We start from the raw sequence: 24,910 nt of genomic DNA on the forward strand, positions 1-24,910 counted from the left end.
CAATTTTAAATAATTTAATTGACTCGTAACGTTATACGATCAATTAAATGATCAATTAAGAGTGTTGCCCTTTAGGTATGACCTAGGGGATCAACTGATCACCACCGTCGCACGACAGTAATGTCAAACTCTAGTCAGCCAATCATTACCGATATGTGTGGACCAGTTGACAGTAAAAATTACTTCCCAATTGTATTCTTTAAAATGAGATTTAAACATGTGATCATCATGATCAACAGTTGTGATCGCATTATTGTCGGAGGACACATATTCCAACACTAATACAAATGGCATAAACCAAATAACAAATTCTAATAACTAACAATAATTAATGGAGAAGAAATTAATTGTTGAAAATAGAATTAAATTGAATAAGGGAGAGTAAAGAAATGACACAATTCGAAGATTCGGAAAATGAAGACAAAGCAATGTCAAACGGAATGATTAAAGAGTTCAGAAATTAATGACAGTTTTCTGAATAATGAAGGATTAAAAGATCCCTAAACCTAATTAAGTCTCACCTATTTATAGGAAAGATATTTTATTAACCTAAATACGTAACTTAACATATTAAGTAAATAAGTTCACGCAATAAAAACTTGCTTCAGATAACAAAGTATTCGATCGAGCACTTTGATATTCCTCGTTCGAACAACTCCCAGCAGAAACCTCTCGATCGAGTATAAACACTACTCGATCGAGGAACACCAAATAGCCACTTCTCGATCGAACATAGCAGGAGTTCGATCGAGTGGTCTTCACCATCAAAAAGTACTCGATCGAGGAATGAAGCCAGCAAAAGCTATCGATCAAGTTAACTGCCACTGAATCAGCCATAGGACGTTTGATTTAGCTTCCAATATGACTTTACGCATTCCAAGGCAGTAGTATTCTCGCTCCGATTCCTCCCATCTCCTAAATGCAAGCTAAAGGGATAGGAAAAGGCTCAATTCCGTCTTCTTTGGTACATTCCTGCCAATAAGACAAAGCAAACCAAAGTATACGATTTGGGGGACATTTGTAGCACAACACTACGGAAAATACATCGTGCAAATAAGGCTTAAAAAGACTATATAAATAACACGCATTAAACTTCAGCAAACCAAACCTTTGCTTGTCCCCAAGCAAACTATATGCAACTAACTAATGGAACGGAATACAAAATCAGAGCTATCTACAAATCGTTGACCTGGGCGTGTCGTTGTACACCCAATCAAAACACATTTATAATACTCAACATACAACTAGTTAGCGGTAAGTCGAGGTCGATCCATGGGACGGTGTGCTTTGGGTTCTAAATCTATCTATCCCAATTTATGCTAGTGTCACAATTTGTTTGGGTTTGTAGTTGTGTTCTAGACTAATGCAAGCAATATAGTAAAACAAGCAACAAAAGGAAAGATGTAAACAATTGATTAAAAGTGCTAGGATATCATGAGGTCATAGGGGGTTCATGGTGTTGATCATACAAACATGTTCACAATGTTGCAAGCAATTAATGTTGTAAAGAAACCGAGTTGGTTTATGTCGTCTTACGGTTCATAGGAAGAGTTGGGTTCCGGAGCCGAATCGATTAGATTGTACAACACCTACAAGTCGACTTACTTTCCTCCTATTCTATGCATGGTCTAACAAGACTCGAGTTGGTTTATATCTTACAAGTCAAGTTGAATAGATAAGAGATGGTTGTAAATGCAAGGATTCATAGGCTTAGCATTTCATCAAACATAACATGTGCATAAAGTTGACATCACAACAAGCAAGCAATTTGATTATGTGAACATATTAGATTAAGCATAAATCAATCCCATGTTGGTTTTCCCTAATTACCCACTAATCCTAGCTAAGAGACTACTCATTCATTATCAAGTTTAGCATGTTAACAAGGTTGTCAATCATATTAACAAAGTAAAACATGATGAATAAATGAAAGTAATTAACAATAATTAAAACAATGATTAAGAGAATTATACCTATAAGGATTCCAAAATAATAATGCAAGGAATAAAAGAAGAAACTTGATTGATTGATGAAGGGTTGTCAATCCTCCAATAATAACCCAATAATCTTCAATTACCCAAAAGTAACAAACTTGAATAAAAAACTTGAATTACTTAATAATAGACTTGAACAGTAATTAAGGAGAGATTAATGTGAGATTTGTAGAAAGATTAAAGAGTAATCTATTCTAATCTACTCCCAATCTAATCTAAGGAAGGATTTTTCTAGCTAAAAAGATGTTACCATGATTACTACAAATGGGGTATTTATAGTGGAAATTAGATGGATGCATTAGGGTTAACTAAGGGCTAAACTAGTAATTACACTTTTGAGATTTGGGCAGGGAGAAGCCGGTATTTCACGAAGGAAGGGCTTCTTTCTTTGAAGCTTGAAGAAGACGAAAATGTGCTGGGCTGGAATCCGGGCGGATTGATGTCGGGACAGGCGGATTGGTGAAGGGGAAGACGGGCGGATTAGGGTGAAGACGCACGGATTCTGTACATTGGGGACGGCCGGATTCCAGAGAATCCGCAAGGGTTGGACTGCAGTTCTCGTTTTCTCTTCTATTCTTCCCTTACCTTCACTTCCATTTTATTCTTGTAGGCTTGGTCTTTAGTTCTTGTTTCCTCTTCATACTAGTCCATCAAATATCGTCAAATAGCTTCCGAATACGCACGAAAGACGGGAATTTCCGCCTTATTATCTCCTTTCCTACAAAACATATGAAATGCGATAGAAAAGCAAATAGGAAGGTTTTGACGGATAAAATGGCCAAAGAATGTTATAATAGTATGAAAAATAGGCTCAATTAGGGGACTAAATGTGCGCAAATAATGTTCACATCAAATATCCCCAAACCGAACCTCTACTCGTCTCGAGTAAAGAGGTGACTAAAACTAGACCTTTATTTAAACTATCCTACTAATATAACCGATATGAGACAATTAGCGGGTCTCACTCCGCCCCTTCAACTCACAACAAGACAACCATGAGGTAGGATGCCTTCTTGGAAGGCAAGGTGGGTCTTGCCAAAATGGCGACACATCCCAGCATTAAGCACACAAAATCAAATAGTGGATGCATCTACAAAAGAATAGCCACTTCCTCATCAAGCGGCGGAGGCACTAAAGAGGAACAAATTTAAGAGCATATAATCCTTCACAAATACTAGTTCAACAAATTACTAAGGCTAAGAGGATGGCACTAAATCACCTCCAAATGGTGTTAAACTAGACTACTTTCGTCCTCAATTTCCAAATGCTTTCGTCAAGAGCGATCGGATGGTGGTGGAATGATGATCCCTATGATGCTAGTAGCATATGACATGACAAGTCTCGAATTCTCTACAAAAGTAAAGGTCATGGATCGTCCCAAGCTCGACAAAGGGGCTTGACAAAAAGGCTTTTTGGGAATGAAATTCTCAAATCTTTATAAACAAAGGTGGATATGACTAGTGTTCAAAATTTGACCTCATTCAACTTTCACATTTCAAAAATTTAAGATGGGGTTTGTCCCTTCCGGGCTAGTGTCCTTTGCTTTCGCCAATCGCTTATTAGGCAACCGGTTAACCTCTAGACAATAGCTTTTTGGGGTGATAGTCACTCTGTCTCTGGGCGGCCGAATTCACAACCGTGTGGGGGCCCAATTCAATGGATCCCGCTCCAAAGCCCATCGAAGTGGTACGCCTCCATCAAAACAAATTAATTTCTCAACATTCAACAATTCATAACATTTGAGGTTTCCTTGGCATTAAATTACTTCCACATGACAAAATTCTTTGAAATAAGCACTTCAAACTTATTGGTAGAAAGTATTTTTGGGTTGCCTTACCACAAGGTCAATCAAGGTCACCTAGACAAGTTAACCAAGTCCACATCGCTTCACGGGGTTGGATAGGTGACTCACATGCAAACCCTTGACTAGGCTTTGGGTCATGGGTCAAAAGACACTAGTATGACACTATCTAGGGTGTTTTACAACCATTCTAGTAGGCAAAGTCTTAAGTTGAAAAAGTATTTGTAATGGCTTAGTTGCTCTTGTCAAAGTTCTCTATTAGGCACTTTTCAAAACTTTTATCTAAATGCAACTACATGCTATGATGCAACTAATATAAACATCCTAATGCAAGTGATTCTATCAACTAATATGACACATAAACTAAATGCAAGTCCTAAATTCACATTGTTATACCGCATCAATCAAAATAAAGCCACATAGTCATTAACATAAAGAGGAAAAAGGAGATTGGAAAGATCATACCATGCGGTCTTCAATATCCTCATGTCTCGGATGTGGCGTAGTCGATCAATGTGAACAAGGATGAACAAACACAATATATACAATAATATATACAAGACTACACTACAAAAGAGAATGAACATGTTTTTGGTTTTTCAAATTTTCAAATTTTTATGGTTTTTAGTTTTTATGAAATTAAAAGACATATTTTTGTGATTTTTCGAAAATTTTCAATTTTTATGTATTTTTGGAATATAAATTCCCATCCCCCACTTTATTTTGGACATTGTCCTCAATGTACATGTAGGAGTAGGAATAAAAAGGAAAACATGTTTTTGGATTTTTGATTTTATGGAAATTGAAGTACAAATGCAATGATATGATATGAATGAATGCATGCTCTAACTAAATGCAACTCTATATGACATATATAACAAATGAATGCAATCTAAACTATACTATATGATGCATGTTTTCTATTAAGCTATGGTTACCTATGATCAGACCTCCCCAAACCGATTTAAACACTATTTCTAGTGTAGAAAAGAATAGGATTGGTCATTAATGACTATACATGAATTCTAGTCTATATGCAACTATCTACATGAATCATGTGAGATATATTACAATGCAATTATACTATATGAACTAACTAATGCGAATGCAATATATGATACAAATGCATGCGAAAACTACACTAAATGCAATGTATATACAAAAGAGAGAGAGAGAGAGAGAGAGAGAGAGAGAGAGAGAGAGAGAGAGAGAGAGAGAGAGAGAGAGAGAGAGAGAGAGAGAGAGAGAGAGAGAGAGATGGGTATCATACAAATTGAGGTGGTGAGGTAGGCCTCTTTCACTCATCATCTTCATCTTGATCATAACCATAATGATGGGAGCTCCCGGCTTGGTCATACCCGCTTGCTTGACCCCAATACCCTCCTTGGTCAAATTATCCCTTTTGACCCGAGTACCCTCCACCTTGGCTAGAATGCCCTCCGCCACCGCGACTCCAAGCTTGGTTCCCTTGATCAGGGAACAAGAGCTCCGGTTGTGCCCAAGAGGGCAAAGGGCCATTAGGGTCAATATACCCTTGTTGAGTCATGCTATAGTATTGGGGGTAAAGGGCCAATTAGTTGTCGACCCTCCCTTCATGTACCCCGAGGTCCACTCTATTCATGAGTTTCATCAAATCATTAATATACGGGGTATTGGGGATTTCCGGCTCAAATTCGGTATACGGGGTAGGGTATGGTGGGATAGGCACATAGGAGGGTGGGCGAATAGGCCTTCCCGGTCCTCCACGAGGTATTTGGCGGTGCGGCTCTTCCCTTTGAGGGGGATTGTCAAGAATTTGGATATCAAGTAGGTAGCTTGGTGGGGGCGAGTATGGGCTCAATCTTGGGTCAATGCCCGGTATCTTCCATCCTTCAAGGATCATTGAAGTGCATCCTTTGGTGTGCCACTCTACACTCCCTTCTCGAGTGTAGTTACACCATCGGTGACTGTTGAAGATGGTGTGCTCATCAATCAAAGTCCTCCCCTCAAGAGGAGTATAGGTCCCTTGGGCATTGAACCCGGGACAAAGGTGGTGGGCCAAAATAGTAATTAGACCTCCCATCACGAAGGTCTTGAGTTGGGTGGTTCCTTGAGCAAAATCATTGAACCTAGTAAGTATCTCAAGTGGCGTATCGAAGTTATAACGCCTCACCGCTCGAACATTCAAATAGGATTCAAGAAAGGTTAAATCGATTAGAGTACACCTATCTTGTTCGTACCTCCCATTGATGGTACCGGCCACAAAGCGCTCGATGAATCGAATCACCGGTTGTTGGATGGCGAAGGTGTGGCAATGCTTTGGGTGGATAAAATCCCTCCCGGAGATAGCCTTCCAAAGGAGGTCCACACCGAAATTATCGGGTTTTTCGGTGTAGTTGGTGGGCACTACGAGACCGAAAACATAGGCGAATTCCTCAAGCGAAAGATGATGGTCTAGGTTGCACAACCTAAACTCCATGCCCACATCGGTACGGGTATTTGTCACAATGCGAAGGCTACTCAAGAACTCAAGGGTGAGACTAAGGTAAGTCTCCTCATGGGCATGGAAAAGTTTCCCAATGCCAAGACCATTAAAGAACATCTCGGTAGGATACCTTATCTTAAGGATTTCCAACACCCTAGTATCTATGAATTGAGTGGGTTCGTAGTTCTTACCTAGTAATTTGACAAAGTTCTTGCGGTGGTCATCGGATTCAAATAGCACCTCTTGGAAGTAGTCGAGTTGTTCAATTCCTCCCCTCATTAGGGGTTGAGTGCTCCTTGGTAGTACTACCTCCCGTGGCATTGAAGAGGTTGATCCCTTGCGCTTCTTTCCGATGGATTCAACCAATTTCTTGGCCTTTCCCTTGGTGTTCATCAATGGTGCCATTTTGGTGTGGGTGATGGGAATGTTTTTGAGAAGGGGTGTGATTTTGAGGATTGAGATGAGTGTTTTAGGGTTTGTTAAGGTGAGGAAATGAGGGAGAAAGGGGGTGATTATATAGAAGAAAGGGGGAATCCGAACGGATAAGGGTGGGTGATATCCGTTTTATCTGAAAGAACAGGGCAATCCGGGCGGATTTCCATCGGGACAGGCGGATTGTGAGAAAAGAAGACGGGCGTCTTTGCTTGAATCCGGGCGGATTCTAATACAGCGATTTTTCTCGGTTGAGAGCAGGAAAAAGACGGGCGTCTTGGGACTGGGACGTGCGGCTTGATCGGGACGGGCGTCTTGAGCTAAATCCGCCCGTCTTCTGCTACAGCGCAAAATTTCGTTCCTAGGTAACACACGGGACGGGCGTCCCGTGAAGAAAACAGACGTATTGTCCCAGGGCGGGCGTTTTCTCTTGAATCCGCACGTCTTCTGCTCCTTTCCTTCTTTTTCTTTCTTTTTCGTGCAATAACATACCCTTTCACCAATTTTCTCTTTTTCCTCATCTTTTTCTGAAATTTGCTCATTAAACATGTAAGATGACTCTCTCTCTCACCACTCTCATGCAAGAAATTGAATGCAAATGCAATAATGTACAATATTATACAATGTGAAGGTTCAAGAAATATCTTACAAGTTGTGGTTTGAGGTAGGACTCCACCAAACTAGTTTAAATTGTAGAAATTCTTATCCATAGAGCTCAAGGCTCTTAATAAGAGATCAAAAGCTTGTGAACAAGCTCCAAATAAGCATAAGTATGGGTTGCTCAATTTGAATATGAAATTTGGCCAAGGAAGCTTGTAGAATGTTCTTTCCCTTGCTTCGTTCTTAGCGTTAGAGCCTTCCCGATGCTTCAAATAAACAAGCCCATGATCCTTGCCAACGTTAAGCATGAATTGTGGTTCATTTTCATCCGTATACTTCCACTTACCAACTTCTTCTTCATTCTCGGTGACGACGATAGCATTTTGATTATTCAATCCTTCCAAGGTAGAAGGAGAATTTTCATGGCATTGATGATCGGATACCTTAGGAGTGGAGATTGTGGGTGCCAAATCTTCACAAGTAGCCTCACGAGCAATTTTCTCTTTGAGCTTTTTCACCAAGTAGCTCTTGTACCAAACTTTGGCCTTTTGAAGAAGATCTACCATATCCTCTTCAATGATCATTGGCTCCACGATAGGTGTCAAGTGGTCTTCATGAGGAATAAAGAAAGGACGTTCTTCTTCATGATAGGGTATCTCAAATGTCTCAAGGATAGGCTCCTCAAGCAAGGTGATATTACGAGTCCATCCATTAGGTCCATCATCTTCAATAAAGGAAGGACGTTTTTCTTCATATGAATCATAAATGGGGGATTCATTTAACTCTTTCCCCAACATCGCAACATTCACTTCAAAGGACACACCCTCATACTCACAAAGGTTAAGAGTACTTGGCTTACTCAACCTCATGTCTTCTTCATCAAACACAACACTTTCATAGTCACAAGAGCTCAAGGAGATTGGCTCTTCCCATTTCTCACTTTCCAATCAAACGTTACTACTTCAAATTCGCATTCATGCTCAATGTTCAAAGAACGGTGAGAAGTCATTGCTTGGGATTCTTTTAATTGGGCAATTTGATTCTCCAATTCCCCTCTTTGGGCAACAATGCCTTGAAGAACACTATCCCTTCTTTGGCTCTCCTCTAGCATTTGTTTGAAGAAGTTTTGTTGATCCCCCATCATTTGGAGAATCACATTTTGAATGGGTTCATTTTCTTGTTGTGGGTAAGTGTGAATGTGGTTGTATTGTGGCAATTGAAAGTCATTATGAAGTGGGTATTGAGTGGGTGGTTGTTGTGGATTTGGATGTGGTGGTTTTGGTTGGAAAATTTGGGGTAGTGGTTAGGATTTTCATTGTACAAATAGTAAGGTAGGTTTGTGTTGACTTGCTCCTCAAACTCCCCATACCCATAGTCATACTCAAAAGATCAACCACATACTCCATATGTAAAGTCTTGAGTCATCATAATTAAGACAAGGAAACAACTACAAGCATAGAAACTACACAAAAACGGTAAGAACAATCCTTGAGGAACAAGTTCCTCAAGGTGAAAGCAAAATCAAAATAGACAAACAAGTAAGAACTTAATCACATAGCACCCTCCCCGGCAATCTAAGATTGATTTGAGGTCGGGATACCATCAGGTGAAGATTAGAGAGGTGGACATACCAAAGACAACTTTCACGTCGAGGTATGGCCATTATGAGTACGTGGTGATGCCGTTTGGGTTATCTAATGCACCGACTGTGTTTATGGACTTGATGAACAGAATCTTCAGACAGTTTTTAGACAAGTTTTTGGTTGTGTTTATCGATGACATCTTAGTCTACTCTAAGACTAAGGAGGAGCATGAGGAGCATCTGAGGATTGTGTTGCAGACTCTGAGGGAGCATGAGTTGTATTCTAAGCTGTCCAAGTGTGAGTTCTGGTTGGAGAAAGTTGCTTTTCTGGGGCATCTGGTCTCTAAGGAGGGAGTAGATGTGGATCCGGCAAAGATTGAGGCAGTGACAAAGTGGGAAGCACCAAAGAATGTTGCTGAAATCAGGAGTTTCTTGGGTTTAGCCGGATACTATAGACGGTTCGTGAAAGATTTCACCAACATAGCTAGACCTATGACAGCTTTGATGAGGAAAGAGAACAGGTTTCGTTGGGATGAGAGTTGTGAGAAGGCGTTCCAAACATTAAAGGAGCGTTTGACCACAACTCCTATCTTAGCATTGCCTGAAGGGATCGAGAACTTTGAGGTTTATACAGATGCCACAAAGAATGGGTTGGGATGTGTGTTGATGCAGAACGGTAAGGTGATTGCCTATGCTTCTAGGCAATTGATGCCGTATGAGGAGAACTACCCTACACATGATCTAGAGTTGGGTGCAGTGGTGTTTGCTCTCAAGATATGGAGACATTACCTTTATGGGCGACCTTTAAGGTATTTTCAGGTCACAAGAGTCTCAAGTACATCTTCACTCAAAAGGAGTTGAACATGAGACAGAGGAGGTGGATGGAGCTAATTGGCGATTATGACATGGATATTATCTACTATGAAGGGAAATCCAACGTTGTTGCAGATGCTTTGAGTAGGAAGAGTGTACATTCCCTGTGTACAGCTCTATCTACCATGAAGGGACCGCAGCCGTACCCACCAAATCCCCGCTCATCATACCGAGCGATAACTGATCAAACAGGTCATCTATCCTTGACAAAGGATACTTGTTCTTCACCGTCACTCGGTTCAGGTCCCTGTAGTCTATGCACAACCTCAAACTCCCATCTTTCTTCTTCACGAAAAGAACTGGTGCTCCCCATGGCGATACACTAGGTCTAATATATCCCTTCTCTATCAGATCATCTAACTGTTTCCTGAGCTCCTCCATCTCTTTAGGACCCATCCGGTACGGTGCCTTAGAGATTGGCCCCGTCCCCGGTTTCAACTCAATGGTGAAATCTATCTCCCTCTTCGGTGGCAACCCCAGAATCTCCTCTGGAAAAACATCTGCAAACTCTTCCACCACTTGTATCTGATCAACTGTCGGACTCTCTATCCGGTCATCTCTCACATGACACAAGATCAAAGGACATCCCTTCCTCAGATAAGACTTCAAGGTGACAGCTGTAATCAACTTAACTTTGGGTTTGACTAGAAACCCACGATAAGACACACTAACACCCTTAGGCCCTCTCAAAGACACTTTCTTTTGATGATAGTCTATCTTAGCTTTATACTTTCCTAACCAGTCCATCCCGACTATCATCTCAAAACCGTCAAAAGGAAACTCTAGCAAGTCTACAGGTAGATCAACCTGCCCAACTATCATAGATACATCTCTAAACAACCTCCCACATGATACAGACTCACCCGAAGGTATAAAAAATTTCTCACTTACAGACACATATACCCTCAAACCCAACCGTTTAACATGACTCGAAGATACAAACGACTGAGATGCCCCCGAATCAAACAAAACAAAGGTATGAATACCGTTAACAAGAAAAGTACCAGTGATAACATGTGCATCCTCCTCAGCTGCTTTCTTATCCATCATGAACAGCTTTCCACTGGTCTTCTGACCACCTCCCTGGATAGTACTGGCTGATGTGGTCGGCTTAGCACCCGACCCCTGGTTGGTGTTGTTGTTCGTAGCTGGTTTCTGATAGGATTTACCGCCATTGCGGTTACGTCCACCTTGATAGCTCTGACTTCCCCGGTTAGACCATGACCCACCTGGTCTGTTACTCGCATAACTCTGTGCAGGTCCCTGAGAATAGCTCCCCCGAGCCGATCCCTGAAAAGCTCCCGGTGCACTCGTGCACTCATGTCTCTTGTGGCCCACACCACCACAACCATAGCAGGTCATCCCCCAACTACCAATACCACTCACACGGCCACGCCCAAAGGAAGCCCCAGCAATGAATCATGACCGAGAAGAAAACCCTCTAGCTTGGGTGTGGTTGCCTTTCTTATGACTAGATTGGCCACCACCCTCACTCTCAGCCTTTCTTTTCTCAGTCACTCTCTCCTGAGCCATCTCCACGAACCTCTCAGCTCTCCCAGCCCTCTCATAAGCTTCCTTAACATCGGTAAGGACTCCCGCGGGTAACTTATCCATAATCTTGGGTGTGAACCCTCTCTCAAACCTCAGCGCCAGGTTCTCCTCACTCAAACCCATATCCTCAGCATACCTAGACTTCTCATTTAACTGCTTGTAGTACTCAGCCACAGACATGTCAGATGTCATCTTAAACCCATCAAACTCCTCTCTCAGCTTACTCCTCACATGTTCTGGTACAAACTTCTTCCTCATAGCCCTCCGAAACTCTTCCCAAGGTATAGCATGTAAGCCCTGGTTCGCATACATCTCCCTAGCACTCACCTTCACCGTATCCCACCACTTACCAGCTGCTTCCCTCAGGTAGAACGCAGGTTGTTCTACTCTCATCTCATCAGGACAGTGAACCAGGTCTAGTATATTCTCCATCTCACGATGCCAGTTGTCAAGAAGGTTTGGTTCCCCGGTTCCCGTGTACTCTTTTGGGTTAAACCTCGCTATATAGAGACTGATCTTAGAGTGATCAACCTCCTTATCCTTATCCTTATTCACTTTATTTAAAGCCTCGGTGAGAGCATCTTTGTGCTCCAACATCTTAACAACATCATCTATGTTCATGGTCTCAGCTCTCGCATAGAAAGCGTTTCTCTTGGGCGACATCTTGAAACTATATAAGAAAGGGTAGATATAAACATACACACTAAAACCTCAAAACACGAAAGCGGACTGACTAGAACACACTCGATCGAGTGTCTAAACCTACTCGATCGAGTAAGAGGCTACTCGATCGAGTGCCCACCATACTCTATCGAGTGCCTCGACATCAGACCCCAAACAGACCTTCTGATCTCTAACATACTCGACCTCGATCGAGTGACCCGCTACTCGATCGAGTGCCCAAAAACTTGATTCTGGTTGTAAAATCGTCAAATACCCACCCGATCAAGTCAGCCCCACTCGATCCAGTCATGCTAACTCAAAAACGCTACCCGCATGCTATATCATATCCCATCATATAAAACAACTTTATAAACACAACATTATATCATAGTTAAGCATACTATGCTACTCAACTCTTTATATGATTAACAAACATCTATATCATGTTATCAATTGCCACATAGTAAACACCCAACATGCTTCTTATTCCAACAACAGTTCTATATGTCTCATCAATCCTTCATTCATATTCTCAACTTTTCTACTCCAAACATCCAACAATTACAACACACTTCATCACATCAACACACAAACGAACAAACAACACATACGACTTGACATATATTTCCCCCATGTGACCGGTTCAAAATTGTAGGGCGAGTTCGCGACTTTAGGACGTCTCCCAAGCCTTTGCATTAGCTCCTACAACCTTTACCCCGGGTTCATTTTAATTGACTCCCTATATTCATTAGGTTCATTGGTTACAGGTTTCAGGATCGTCGCTCTGATACCATTTTGTAACACCCCCATACTCCAAGTGCCTTACCAGGACCACCCAGGTATAAGGATGTTACCATCTCGGTTACCCGAGGCAATGATAATCAAATAAACAATAATGAAACAACGTTTAAATAAAAATACTTTAGTGAAAGGTTACAATCCAAAAACCAAACCAAAATACGAGTACATGTTCTTAAATCAAATGTCTACTGATCTAACTGAAATGTTTATGAAAACTACAAAGCTATAACGGAAGACTTCTATCATCAGATCGTGGCACATCCCAGCTATCCCAGTACTCAACTCATACCTGCTCAATATCTGCTTACCATCCCCGAATGGATCACCGCAGGTTTTAAAACAATAAACCAGGGTCAGTATTATTCACACAATTATATACAACCAACGATACAGTAATCAAGATAGCTCAAACAGTCACACACAATCACCCACTCCAATCAATCTCCATCACCGACTGTCCACTGGACCAGCCCTGCCAGCGGGGGACCGCAGCCAAACCCACCAAATCCCCGCTCATCATATCGAGCGATAACCCTGTCCCATTAATGTGCGCATCCCCTTCCGTGGCGGGTTCCACGAAGGGCGAAACTAGGGCGTGAAGCCACTCCCGCAAGTGACTCCACTCAGCCGAGAACGCATCTCGAGAACCAGAGACAAACAATCACAATCACAATACAACAGCAACAACCCTCTGAATCAATCAACAATCACTAACTACAACACCATCTTTCTTCTTCACGAAAAGAACTGGTGCTCCCCACGGCGATACACTAGGTCTAATATATCCCTTCTCTATCAGATCATCTAACTGTTTCCTGAGCTCCTCCATCTCTTTAGGACCCATCCGGTACGGTGCCTTAGAGATTGGCCCCGTCCCCGGTTTCAACTCAATGGTGAAATCTATCTCCCTCTTCGGTGGCAACCCGGAATCTCCTCTGGAAAAACATCTGCAAACTCTTCCACCACTGGTATCTGATCAACTGTCGGACTCTCTATCCGGTCATCTCTCACATGACACAAGATCAAAGGACATCCCTTCCTCAGATAAGACTTCAAGGTGACAGCTACAATCAACTTAACTTTGGGTTTGACTAGAAACCCACGATAAGACACACTAACACCCTTAGGCCCTCTCAAAGACACTTTCTTTTGATGATAATCTATCTTAGCTTTATACTTTCCTAACCAGTCCATCCCGACTATCATCTCAAAACCGTCAAAAGGAAACTCTAGCAAGTCTACAGGTAGATCAACCTTCCCAACTATCATAGATACATCTCTAAACAACCTCCCACACGATACAGACTCACCCGAAGGTATAAAAAATTTCTCACTTACAGACTCATATACCCTCATACCCAACCGTTTAATATGACTCGAAGATACAAACGATTGAGACGCCCCCGAATCAAACAAAACAAAGGTATGAATACCGTTAACAAGAAAAGTACCAGTGATAACATGTGCATCCTCCTCAGCTGCTTTCTTGTCCATCATTAACAGCTTTCCACTGGTCTTCTGACCACCTCCCTGGACAGTACTGGCTGATGTGGTCGGCTTAGCACCCGACCCCTGGTTGGTGTTGTTGTTCGTAGCTGGTTTCTGATAGGAATTACCGCCATTGCGGTTACCTCCACCCTGATAGCTCTGACTTCCCCGGTTAGACCATGACCCACCTCGTCTGTTACTCACATAACTCTGTGCAGGTCCCTGAGAATAGCTCCCCCGAGCCGATCCCTGAAAAGCTCCCGGTGCACTCGTGCACTCATGTCTCTTGTGGCCCACACCACCACAACCATAGCAGGTCATCCCCCAACTACCACTACCACTCACACGGCCACGACCAAAGGAAGCCCCAGCAATGAATCATGACCGAGAAGAAAACCCTCTAGCTTGGGTGTGGTTGCCTTTCTTATGACTAGATTGGCCACCACCCTCACTCTCAGCCTTTCTTTTCTCACTCACTCTCTCCTGAGCCATCTCCACGAACCACTCACCTCTCCCAGCCCTCTCATAAGCTTCCTTAACATCGGTAAGGACTCCCACGAGTAACTTATCTATAATCTTGGGTGTTAACCCTCTCTCAAACCTCAGCGCCAGGTTCTCCTCACTCAAACTCATATCCTCAGCATACCTAGACTTCTCATTGAACTGCTTGTAGTACTCAGCCACAGACATGTCAGATGTCATCTTAAACCCATCAAACTCCTCTCTCAGCTTACTCCTCACATGTTCTGGTACAAACTTCTTCCTCATAGCCCTCCGAAACTCTTCCTAAGGTATAGCATGTAAGCCCTGGTTCGCATACATCTCCCTAGCACTCACCTTCACCGTATCCCACCACTTACCAGCTGCTTCCCTCAGGTAGAACGCAAGTTGTTCTACTCTCATCTCATCAGGACAGTGAACCAGGTCTAGTATATTCTCCATCTCACGATGCCAGTTGTCAAGAAGGTTTGGTTCCCCAGTTCCCGTGTACTCTTTTGGGTTAAACCTCGCTATATAGAGACTGATCTTAGAGTGATCAACCTCCTTATCCTTATCCTTATTCACTTTATTTAAAGCCTCGGTGAGAGCATCTTGGTGCTCCAACATCTTAACAACATCATCTATGTTCATGGTCTCAGCTCTCGCATAGTAAGTGTTTCTCTTGGGCGACATCTTGAAACTATATAAGAAAGGGTAGATATAAACATACACACTAAAACCTCAAAACACGAAAGCGGACTGCCTAGAACACACTCGATCGAGTGTCCAAACCTACTCGATCGAGTAAGAGGCTACTCGATCGAGTGCCCACCATATTCGATCGAGTGCGTCGACATCAGACCCCAAACAGACCTTATGATCTCTAACATACTCGACCTCGATCGAGTGACCCCCTACTCGATCGAGTGCCCAAAAACTCGATTCTAGTTGCAAAATTGTCAAATACCTACCCGATCAAGTCAGCCCCACTCGATCGAGTCATGCTAACTCAAAAACGCTACCCGCATGCTATATCATATCCCAACTTATTAAACAACTTTATAAACACAACATTATATCATAGTTAAGCATACTATGCTACTCAACTCTTCATATGATTAACAAACATCTATATCATGTTATCAATTGCCACATAGTAAACACCCAACATGCTTCTCATTCCAACAACAGTTCTATATGTCTCATCAATCCTTCATTTATATTCTCAACTTTTCTACTCCAAACATCCAACAATTACAACACACTTCATCACATCCACACACAAACGAACAAACAACACATACGACTTGACATATATTTCCCCCATGTGACCGGTTCAAAATTGTAGGGCGAGTTCGCGACTTTAGGACGTCTCCCAAGCCTTTGCATTAGCTCCTACAACCTTTACCCCGGGTTCATTTTAATTGACTCTCTATATTCATTAGGTTCATTGGTTACAGGTTCCAGGATCGTCGCTCTGATACCATTTCGTAACACCCCCATTCTCCAAGTGCCTTACCAGGACCACCCAGGTATAAGGATGTTACCATCTCGGTTACCCGAGGCAATGATAATCAAATAAACAATAATGAAACAACGTTTAAATAGAAATACTTTAGTGAAAGGTTACAATCCAAAAACCAAACCAAAATACGAGTACATGTTCTTAAATCAAATGTCTACTGATCTAACTGGAATGTTTATGAAAACTACTAAGCTACAGCGGAAGACTTCTAGCATCACATCGTGGCACATCCCAGCTATCCCAGTACTCAACTCATATCTGCTCACCATCCCCGAATGGATCACCGCAGGTTTTAAAACAATAAACCGGGGTCAGTACTATTCACACAATTATATACAACCAACGATACAGTAATCAAGATAGCTCAAACAGTCACACACAATCACCCACTCCAATCAATCTCCATCACCGACTGTCCACTGGACCAGCCCGGCCAGCGGGGGACCGCAGCCGTACCCACCAATTCCTCGCTCATCATACCTAGCGATAACCCTGTCCCACTAATGTGCGCATGCCCTTCCGTGGCGGGTTCCACGAAGGGCGAAACTAGGGCGTGAAGCCACTCCCGCAAGTCACTCCACTCAGCCGAGAACGCATCTCGAGAACCAGAGACAAACAATCACAATCACAATACAACAACAACAACCGTCTGAATCAATCAACAATCACTAACTACAGCACAATCACCACACATTATGTAACTAATACTGAGTAGGGAAACCCTACCTGGAAAGCACAACAATCAGACGGTCTCACGGTGATATCAAAAAGCTTCCTCTACGAATCCTCCTCCTAACATACAAACATATAATCACTACCAAGCATAACATACTACAAAACCCCCAATTCCCCAAATTAGGGTTTAACCAACTTTAAAGAAACATTATAAAAACGGTATATAGGTCTTACCCTCGACGCAAGGATCACAACGGTATAAAGAAAGGTGAGATCCGACCTTCCAAGCTCCGGGATTTGCTAACAATGCGATTAAAGCGAAGAACGTACTTTGTTTTCTCTCTTGACAGTAATTAGGTTTTGAAAAAGTGTTTAAGAACAATGACGAAAGTATTATATACATTAATCGCATAATTAACAAAACCCGAGAAATAACTCCCCGTAAACCGGCTACTCGATCGAGTAGCTAAGGTACTCGATCGAGTGCCCCCTTACTCGATCGAGTACCCACGTTACTCGATCGAGTACCCAACAGGTCGGAAACTTTTATAAAACGCAATTCACCCTTACTCGACAGAGTAAGGCCTACTCGATAGAGTACCCAGAGACTCATAAATACGTAGTATTACACTTCCTAAAATAGAAAATCTAATTAACTATTACATATTCGAAAACCAACTCCATTGGTCCCTTGAACTTCGGTTGTGGCACGCATCTCGAGGTAACACCGTCTTTAAATGTTCGCCTTCTTAAGTGGCATCGTCTTCAAGGATCTCCGGAATAAATAAATTACATAACAAATTACATAATTTCCTATTATACATTTGTAATTAAAATAAAAATGAATCTATTAAATTACAAAACGGTGATATGAGATCACAATAAATTACAACCGAATCGATATTCCCATACATTTCGGGTAATACCAATTAAAAACTAAGGCCATACTAAGTAAAAATTAGATAATTCAAAAATTACATAAAATAAAATTATGACAATCATAAATAAAATGCAGCATTATAATATGTATGAACATGCCCAATTTTATGCTAAGTCGCCTTTAAGGAGCCAATATCGTATATTAAACGGTTTTTACGGATTTACGTGATTCAACCTTTTAAAATCACAATAAATTACATAAAATCACATTTATGTATTAGTTAATTACCCTAACCATATTAGGACTCAAAATTTGTCTCCACTAATATATTCACTATAATTAACTTTATATCTCTTAATATTGTTCATAAAAGGACTTAAAATTACAATAAAAGCCATAAACTTCAAATAAATCATAAAAATTTCAAATAAATTTGAAATTTAAACTCATGAAAATTCTGGAAAAATACCATGACACTCATAATATTCAAAAAACTTAGGTTAAAAATTTCGAAATTCATCGAGGAAAAACAATGTTGCGGTTTATCGGATTTATCAAATATTATCATAAAAATATGAGAAAAATTATATTTATCAACTTTTCAATTTTAGATCTGAAATAGGTAATAAAATGCAACATGTGACGTTTTTCCTTAGTCATGAAGTATGTTTTAGCAATTTTCACAAATTAAAGTCACTATTTATGTTAGTTTTCATCAAAAATCATAAATCATGCATAAAGACTTCATTATAGCCTATTATTTTACACACATCTTGTAAAATTTCATGTGATAACATACTAAATTTCTATGACCAGATTCGAAATATTTCTCATATTAACCTATTTTATCATTTAATTTCGATTTTATCATAAAAAATCCATATTTCGAGCATAAAAACTCATAAAATTATGAAAATTTACAGGTCATGTAAATATAATATATTTGAAAACATATCCAAAAACCACTAGGAAAATCAAAGTTTAGCTAATTTTAGTCCAAAAATGACATTTTTATCATAAAATCATATTTTAATGCCATTATTATATAAAATGAAGAATAAAAATCCATAAATTAACCAAAATATCCTAAATACATTTTAGGACCAGAAACTTTAACATGCATAATTGATTTCGTGATATATCATAATAAACACAAATTTATAAGTTTTATATGTTAATCGTATAACTCGGAAAAACTATAACTGATTTGCATGCAAACAACCTAAGGCTCATGATACCGCTTGTTAGAAATCTATATCTCATTATACTCAACATATTCATATATGTTTCAATTTAATTTAGTCATAAAATTAATTAGATCTTATGCATGCAAACATAAGTAAATATAGAGAAGAAATCATCATTCTTACATTGGAAATTTCAGATTATTGGGCACAAATGAGTTCTCCTACTCACTTGTTCTTGAGCTCTCCTAAAATGGATGAACAAAGATTCAGGAGTAGAATCTCTCCCAAGGAATAATACCCAAGATAACCTCTTAATAAGATTAATATTATTAATACTAGAACAATATTAATCTAAATAAAATTGACCCAAAAATATTGATTTTGGTCTCTTAATTTCGGTTAAGAGAAGGGAGAAGAAGAAGTAATTTTTATCTCTCTAAAACTCTATATTTTAGATGATAGAATGAATGAATAATACACTAATCTTTTGATGTAGTGTATTAGGTAAAATGAGCAAAACACCCTTGGCCTTTTTCACTAGGAAAACCGGGTAGGGTGGGGTGGTGTTGGCCAATGCATGATCAAGGTGCTCTTCACAAAAACAACTAGGTTTGCATGGCTATGTATTAGGTTAAATGATTATGTATTCCACTTAATTAATCAACACAATATTTATCCTAATACACCCTCTATTTCGGTCCATTTAAGATAAAATAGATTCTATTTTATCTTTGTCAATTTGTGAATTTTTCACATGTCACAAGTCATGTAAAATTGTTATGAATTTTTAACATATTAAAAATCAACGCATTAATAAAAATACGTCATGTACAAAATCGACTTAGTAATTCATAATTACTTGTACCAAAATAATTTACCAATTATAAATCACAACATCTTGTATTTATAATAAATAATTCATTTAAATGCAATTGTTTCCTTAAACAATAATTTGATCTAAGTAATAAAACAATTCGATCACTTAGACCGTATCTTATTTAATCAAATTATAATGAGATACGTAAATATTACTTCCAAAATCGCCCGTCAATTTTAAGTAATTTAATTAACCCGTATCGCCATACGATCAATTAAATAATCAATTAAGAGTGTTACCCTTTAGGTATGACCTAAGGGGATCAACTGATCACCACCGTCGCACGACAGTAATGTCAAACTCTAGTCAGCTAATTATTACCGATATGTGTGGACCAGTTGACAGTAAAATATTACTTCCCACATGTATTCTTTAAAATGAGATTTAAACATGTGATCATCATGATCGACAGTTGTGATCGCATTATTGTCGGAAGACACATATTCCAACATTAGAACCCAAAGCACACCATCCCATGGATCGACCTCGACTTACCACTAACTAGTTGTTTGTTGAGTATTATAAATGTGTTTTGATTGGGTGTACAACGACACGCTCACGTCAAAAATGGCGCCATTGCCGGGGATGGTGCTATGTGATTAAGTTCTTACTTGTTTGTTTATTTTGATTTTGCTTTCACCTTGAGGAACTTGTTCCTCAAGGATTGTTCTTACCGTTTTTGTGTAGTTTCCATGCTTGTAGTTGTTCCCTTGTCTTAGCTATGATGGCTCAAGACTTGACATATGGAGTATGTGGTGGATGTTTTGAGTATGACTATGGGTATGAGGAGTTTGAGAAGCAAGTCAACACAAACCTACCTTATTAGTCATACAATGGAAATCCTAACTACTACCCCAATTTTTCCCACCAAAATCACCACATCCATTATCCACAACAACCTCCTACCCAAAACTAACTTTACAATCAATTCCAAATGCCACAATATGAGCACTTTCACATATACCCACAACAAGATGATGAACCCATTCAAAATGTGATTCTCCAAATGATAGGAGATCAACAAAATTTCTTCAAACAAATGCTAGAGGAAAGTCAAAACAGGGACAATGTTCTTCCAAGCATTGTTACCCAAGGAGAGGAGTTGGAGATTCAAATTGCCCAAATAAAGGCAACCCAAACAATCACTCCCCACCATTCCTTGGACATTGATGGTGAGTGCGAGTTTGAAAGATTTACCTTTGATGAGAAGTGGGAAGAGCCAACCTCATTGAGCTCTTGTGAGTATGAAAGTGTGGTGTTTGATGAAGAAGACATGAGGTTGAGTAAGCCAAATACTCTTAGCCTTTATGAGTATGAGGGTGTGTCTTTTGATGTGAACTTTGAGATGTTGGAGAAAGAGTTGAATGAAGCGCCCATCTATGACTCTTATGTAGATAGCTATGATGATAAAATCGTGCTTTGCAAGAACTCATGGGGTAAGGAAGCGGAAGTATATGAGGTTGCTCTCCTTGAGGAGCCTATCCTTGAGAAATTTGAGATAAATTATCATGAAGAAGAATGTCCCTTGCCTATCGCCCATGAAGACTACTTTACACCTACTATGGAACCTATGATTTTTGACGACGATATGGTGGATCTCCTCCAAAAGGTCAAGACATCATACAAGGGGTACTTGGTGGAAAAGCTCAAAAAGAAACTTGCACATGAAGCTACTTGTGGAAATTTGGCACCCACAATGTCAACTTCTAAAGAACTCGACCATCAAGGTCATAAGAATTCTCCTTCTACTCTTGAAGGATTGACAAATTCAAACGCTATCATCAACACCAAAGTTGAAGAAAAAGGTAGTGAGTGGAAGTCTCCGGGCAACCATGAACAATACTTCCTACCATACGCTAACAAGAATCATGGGCTAATCGGTTTGAAGCATCGCAAATATTCAAGTGCCAAGAAAAGAAAGAAAACACGAATGAATGAAAAACTTCCTTGGCCAAGCTTCGTCTCGAAGTTAAGGAAACCATAGTCATGCTTATTTGGAGCTTGTTCACAAGCTTTCGATCTCCTTCTAAGAGCCTTGAGCTCTATGTACAAAGAAATTTTACAATGTGAACTAGTTTGGTGGAGTCCTATCTCAAACCACCATTTGTAAGATATTTCTTGAACCTTTGCGTTGTATAATATTGTACATTTTAGCACTTTTATAATTTCTTGCATGAGAGTAATGAGAGAGAGTTTTCTTACATTTTTATTGAGCAAAATTTCAGAAAAAGATAAGGAGGAATGACAAAAGGGTGTAAGGGTACGATCTTGAAAAAGAAAAGAAAGAAAAGTTTAAAAGGCAGCGAGGGACGCTCGTCCTGAGGGAAGGACGCTCCTCCTCAACCTTCCTCAGGGTACTGTTTGGCTCTGACATGAAATCCAAGCGGATTATGGAGCAAGACGCTCGTCCACAAAAAGACGCCCGTATTATCAGTTGGACGCTCGTCCTGTAGGACACCTGAAGAAAAATTTCACACTAGGCTTGAATCCTAGCGGATTCTGAAGAAGACGCTCGTCTCAGTTCAGCCGCTCGTCCCAAGCTCGGTACGCTCGTCTTTTATCCACCCCAGCTGAAGCAGAATCCCTGGAATGAAATCCGAGCGGATTTTTGCTAAGACACTCAGACCACCTGCAGGAAGACGCTCGGATTCCTGCACTTACCTCGACTAATCCGCCCGAGCCCGACCCTCAGCCGCTCGTCCCACCCCACTTTTCTATAAAAACACACCCACCATCCCTCATTTCCTTATCTTATCTAAACCTAATCCACTCATCTTCATCTCCAAACACTCCCTTCACAACAAAAACCAACCAAACCCTAACTTTCCCAAATAAAAAATGATGAATCTCAAGGGAAAAGCCAAGAAGCTCCTTGAAGCCGCTACCAAGAAACACACAGGCTCATCTTCTTCATCCCCTCAAGAAATGATGCTACCAAGGAACTTCCATCCCGTGATAAGAGGAGGGGTGGAGTAACTTAAGTACTTTCCGGAGGCACTCTTCACATCCGATGACCACCGCGCTAAGTTCGTCAAGTTGCTAGGTAAGCATTATAAACCAACTCAATTTATTGACACTTGGGTGTTAGAAATCCTAGGTATAAGGTACCAAACCGAAATGTTCTTTGATGGTTTGGGGATTGGGAAATTATTCCATGCCCATGAAGAGACATACCTTAGCCTTACCTTGGAATTTTTGAGTAGCCTCCGTATTGTTTCAAACACATGAAACAATGTTGGTATGGAGTTCCGGTTGTGCAACCTCGACCATAGCCTATCACTTGACCAATTTGTTCAAATCCTTGGTCTTGTTGTACCAACAAGCAACATCAACAAACCCTCCGACTTTCATGTGGACCTAGTTTGGAAGGCTATTTCCGGGAGGGATTTCATTCACCAAAAACAATGCTACACCTTTGCTATTCAACACCCGGTGATTCGGATCACCGAACGTTTCGTATCCGGCACCATTAATGGGAGATATGAGCAAGATAGGTGCACTCTCCTCGACTTGACATTCCTTGAGTCCTATCAAAATTTTTGGGGGACAAGGCGATACAACTTCAATACCCCCCTGAGATGCTTACGAGATTTTACGATTTCTCTCAAGGGAACTACCAACTTAAGACCTTCATGATGGGAGGTTTAATTACTATCTTGGCTAACTACCTTTGTCCCGGGTTCAACACCCATGGGACTTATACACCTCTTGAGGGTAGTACTTTGATTGATGAGGACGCCGTCTTCAACCACCACCGGTGGTGTGCCTACACTCAAAATGGGAGTGTAGAATGGTTCACAAAAGGGTGTTCCTCTATTATTCTTTCGGGGTGGAATATACCCGGTACCGACCCAAGGTTGAGCCCGTATTCACCTAGGCCGAGCTACCTTCTCGACATCCAAATCCACCCCAACCCCCCTCAAAGAGAAGAGGTACCCCTCCACCCTCCACCGCCTCGCGGGATACCGGCAAGGCCATTGCCCCGCTGTCCTATGTGCCTATCCCACCATACCCTACTCCTCATACGCCATTCGCGCCGCAAGTCCCCAATGCTCCGGATATGAATGATTTGATGGCTCTTATGAAGAAAGTTGATCTCGGAGTACACGATGGGCGGGTCGATAACTTCATGGCCCTTTATCCTTAATACTACCAAATGGCGCAACAAGGGTATATCGACCCTAATGGCCCTCTACCATCTTGGGCTCAACCACACCTTTTGTTCCCTAATCAAGGGAACCAAGCCGGGAACTTTGATGGTCAAGGTGGAGGATACTCCGGTCAAGGAGGAGGGTATGACCAAGGAGGAAGTTCTAGCAGGTATGGCTACAACCAGGATGATGATGACGAGTGAGAGATGCCTACCTCACCACGTCCATTTGTATGATACTCTTCTCTCCCCCTCTCCTTTGTATAGTGCATTGCATTTAGTTTAGCCTTCACTTGCATTTATATTATATTTCATATTGCATCCACATTAGTTAGTTCATATAGTATAGTTGCATTGTAATATATCTCACATGATTCATGTAGTTAGTTGCATATAGACTAGAATTCATGCATAGTCGCTAATGACCAATCCTATTCTTTTCTACACTAGAAATAGTGTTTAAATCCGTTTGGGGAGGTTTGATCATAAGTGACCATAGTTTACTAGAAAACATGCATCATATAATATAGTTTCGATTGCATTCATTTGTTATATATGTCATATAGAATTGCATTTAGTTAGAGCATGCATTCATTCATATCATATAATTGCATTTGTACTTCAATTTCAAAAAATGAAAAAATTCAAAAACATGTATTTCTTTTTATTCCTACTCCTACATATACATTGAGGACAATGTCCAAAATAAAGTGGGGGATGGGAATTTATATTCCAAAAATGCATAAAAATTGAAAAAATTTCGAAAAATCCCAAAAATATGTTCTTTAATTTCATAAAAACAAAACCCATAAAAATTTGAAAAATTGAAAAACCCAAAAACATGTTCATTTCCTTTTTAGTGTAGTCTTGTATATATTGTTTGTATA

Source organism: Silene latifolia, chromosome 7, assembly GCF_048544455.1.
Source record: "Silene latifolia isolate original U9 population chromosome 7, ASM4854445v1, whole genome shotgun sequence".
NCBI lineage: Eukaryota > Viridiplantae > Streptophyta > Magnoliopsida > Caryophyllales > Caryophyllaceae > Silene > Silene latifolia.